This window comes from Marmota marmota, unplaced genomic scaffold (assembly GCF_001458135.2).
Source record: "Marmota marmota marmota unplaced genomic scaffold, marMar, whole genome shotgun sequence".
Lineage (NCBI taxonomy): Eukaryota > Metazoa > Chordata > Mammalia > Rodentia > Sciuridae > Marmota > Marmota marmota.
In genome coordinates this window covers 2,802,778-2,806,836 of record NW_026000272.1, presented here as the reverse complement: position 1 = coordinate 2,806,836, position 4,059 = coordinate 2,802,778, and the positions used below count along the sequence as shown (strand labels likewise).

Here is a 4,059-nt window from a genome sequence, read left to right as displayed (position 1 = left end):
GCCTAGCCCACACCGTTCAATAAGGACCACTAGACCCATGTGGCTACTGAGTATTTGAAATGTGGCTAGTGGTTACCATATTGGACAGTGCTGGGTGTGAGTTCAGCTCTGGACTGACCCTCGGCCCTGTGAGGTCCCTGTCTGTGAAGGTATGGGTGGGGCATGCACATCTCGGGAATTTGTGAATAGTGCTGCTTGTAAACTTGCAGGGACAAACCTCCCAGGCAAATGGATGGGAGTTTGGGGGTGCCTACTTCCCACTTTTAGTGAATGATGTCAGGAATCTAAACTGCCAACTGTGTTTATGCCCAGGAGCCAGCAAGTCTAGGGATCAGAACATATACTTTATTAATTACCTAAGGTGGTTCTGCCTCTCTTTTAGCACAATTCTTGGCCTGCTCTCTGCTACCTTTTCCCATCCTAGGTCTCTAGGGCAGCTGCCAGAAACCTTCTGAGCCAATCTTCAAGGTCCTTGACTTCTTCTTCCTCTTGGTCTCAAGATAGACTTTTGGGTTGCTTCTGGGGATATGTTCTGCTTTCTCACGTATTCACCCTTACCTACAGCTGCCCAGACTAAAGCCCTACACAAGAGTGATGAATGTGTTCCTGCAGTCATGTAATCCACATCTTCACTGAGCATTTGCCATGTGTCAGGACCTATGCTAGACTCAGCAGCTACGTCAACATGGTGTCAGGTAACCCACCGTAGCCAGAAGAGACCTGTGATATCATAGTTCCTGTATTTGGGAATGCCACAGAGAACCAGCCTGATATACCTTCAGGGCTTCTGTGTATATCCCAGTCAGACTTCAAGGGGATAATTCCTGTGGTCCCTCTGTTGGGACCCCTCACTTTCCTGTCTCCAAGGGCTTCCTGTACCTCAACCTCTGAAGCCTGTACCAGATGGAGGCAACACTCCCTCTAAGCTGGTACCCCAGGATTCCACTGAAATCCCTCCCACCCAGTTACCAGGCCTCATGAGTCAAGGCTACCTTGATTTACTCCTAGAGAGTGAACATGTGAAGGTGCAGCACTTGCCCCCACCCAGTTCATGGGACTCATGGACTCTGGAAAGTACCTCACTGAGTTCCTCAGGAGTATCTCAAAATCCTGTTGGCTAGAGGGAGGAAGGAAGAGAGAGCAGGCCAACCCTCCAAACATCATAGGTGCTCAGAAATCTTGAGTATTTATAGTGGACATGAAGTATGCTTTGATTACGGATAGGTGAGAGGTTCCTTTCACCATAGGGTCTTAGGAAAGCACTGTTGACTCAGAACACATTGCAGTCCCATTTTGTAGACCAGATCCATCAAAGGTTGATAAGTTTGCAGACCCAATGTCTACTGTATACTCAGGCAGTAAGGTCTATGCTGGACTGTGCAAGATGAAGAGAAAGCAGATAAAATTGGAACCTTGGGACTTAATACCAGAGTGTGGTATCTTTTTTAGCATCATATATCCCAGACATGAAGCTGAGAAGTTGGTGACCAAAAACTATCAACAGGTGCAAGGAAAATAAAGGTAAGATAGGCATGATAGGAAAGGCAAAAGTTAAAGGATCAGTAAAGGTGTAGCCTAACATGATGGAAACCTTTTAGAAAATACACTGTTTATTTCAGCCAAATGTCATAGAAAAAACTTTGTCCCCTACCTTCACCCAAGTCAGCAAAGGCCACTTGGGTGCTTAGAGTGCTACCCCTGATAACAAATAATGACACCCTCCCCACCTATGAAGTTTCAGAAGAGGCTTAATAGGGAGCTAGTCCTTTCACCTCTAGCACGTAGTAATAAGCCTTCATTCCCCAAGATGTCAGTGTAGGAAACATGATGGGCAATAAAGAGACATCTTTAATCCTCCCAGCTAGGGAGTTACCAGTGCAGGCCCAGCTCAGAAAGAGAAAATTCACCCTTACCCATAAGTAACAAGGAGTTCACCATTGATTTCATGGATTAACAGAGGACAAAGAAGGTTAGGGTTAGACCACCATACTCAACAGACAGTAATGTAGTGGAATCCATCTCCTTTCCTCTGCTGTGGTGATGTCAGGGTATGACAGCTAAAGTAAGTAAAATCTTGATCCTAATAACATCATAGAAAAGTATTCTGATTTCAATTAAAAAAATCACTCATAGCAGGATGCAGGAAGGTCTTGAGACGAATGAAAATATATAGTCAATTAATATCTACACTGATGTCATAAAATAGAAGTATAGGTCAAAAAAGTTAAAGAAGACATCATCATAAAAATACTTCACTTGGCAATTAAGAACTTGCCGCAGTCTGGCTGGGCACAAATCACGAGCCACTCAAGCAGGAACAAACTTTATTTCCGAACTCCCCCAAACGCCACCCACGAGGTTCCTCCAGGAATACTACACACCAAATGGAACTCCCTCCCCTGGGCTGCACCCGCATTCACTCTCAGAAGGGAACCACCCTATTACTGGTGTAAAAGTCTAATATACAATTGAATCAATCCAGCATCATCTTAATGGCTCGACTCTCAACCATTACTTCTGGCAAAATGCCAGGGGCCATTCCAACTCAGCTGTGGCTCTCAAACATCTCCCCCCCTCTGTTTAATTAAACAACAAGCAATGTGGCTTAGGGACCGTGCCTGTCTCAGGTTGTCCAATACTACAAGAACTCACTTGAAAGAAACTAAAAATATAAAGCCTTAGTAAAAAAGAGAAGACATGAAAAATCAAATGGCAATTTTAGAATTGAAAACATAATAGCTGAAATTCAAATAAACTCAATAAGGGAATCAATGGCAGAATGCAGAGGACAGGGGAGAGTGAACTGAAGACACAACAATAGAAAGTGCTTACACTGAAAGTCTGAGAAAAGTTATACTGTGAAAAAAAAAATGAACAAGCTGCAGGGACCTGCAAGAGTATAAAAAAAGATCTAATATCTTTGTTATAGGGTTTCCAGAATAAAAGGAAAAAGAAGGTGGGGTTTAACGAGCATTTGAAGAGCCCAGCATGGTGGTACACTCCTGTAATCTCACTAACTCAGAAGACTGTGGCAGGAGGATTGCAACTTATCAAGAACCTCAGCAATGTAGACGCTGTATCAAAACAAAAAATAGAAAGGTCTGGAGATATAGGTCAGTACACCCTGGGTTCCATGCACAGTATAGAAAAACAAAGACAGACAAAGAATTTTTAAAAAATGGGGCTAGGATTGTGGTTCAGTGGTAGGGTGCTTGCCCAAAACATGTGAGGAGCTGGGTTCACTTCTCAGCACCACATAAAAATAAATAAAATAAAGGTATTGTATCCATCTACAACTAAAAATATATATTAAAAAAGAAACAACTGGAATACCGGTTCCTCTGGGAGACCTCCTCAGCCCCTAACCCAGAGGTAGCCATTCTTTCCTCTTAACAAATATCTAACTAATGCTGCCTAGCTTCAGATTCCAGGATTCAAAGGTAAGCCTTAAAGATGACTCTAGCAGCCCTGGGGATAGCACAGAGATGAGTATATACCTCCAGAGAGCCCCTGTTGGACAGTACTGCTGACTTCACTCTGCCTTGTGTCATGATGCCATGTATGCAGACTGCCCTGTAACAGCAAGCTGTGCTCACACCCCTGCTAACAGATCCAGAGATGCCCTGTGAGCAAATGCCCTGGAGACACGTCCCTATGGGCACCCACGTAGCTGTCTAATGCAACAGAGACCAAAGCACCTCCCAGGAAGCCTGCTGCAGCACAGGGCAGGGCATGCTTCTGCCTATGAGAAGATAGCAGCCGGGCCCTTCTTGGAGCTGCTCAACCCACAACTGCCCTCCAGAGCATCCACTGTGGGTGCTCATTCATCTAAATAGTCAGTATGGACTGCATGACCTACTGTGTGCCAGGTACCAGGAGGACCCAACAGGAACACCCATGCCCCATGCAGGCCCCTGAACTGGAAATCCTGGCTCCACACCACCCTGTCACACTGGTCAGGACTGTCAAGTCAGGCCCAACCTGCTGTCCAACCCCACTTCCTTCCTGTCCCTTCTGTAGGTGTTAATCCCAATAAATCTGTGGCTCTGCTCGCTCCTT

At 45.1% G+C, this 4,059-nt stretch overlaps 1 long non-coding RNA gene across 1 annotated transcript in view; it reads right to left on the bottom strand.

Moving 5' to 3' along the window:
- The window catches only part of LOC125614355, an 8,556-nt gene extending 4,558 nt beyond the window's left edge, over window positions 1-3,998 (bottom strand). The window contains exon 1 of the long non-coding RNA XR_007344965.1: window positions 3,498-3,998. This is a non-coding gene — a long non-coding RNA (uncharacterized LOC125614355). The remainder of the gene's footprint in view (window positions 1-3,497) is intronic.
- Window positions 3,999-4,059: the final 61 nt, after the last annotated feature.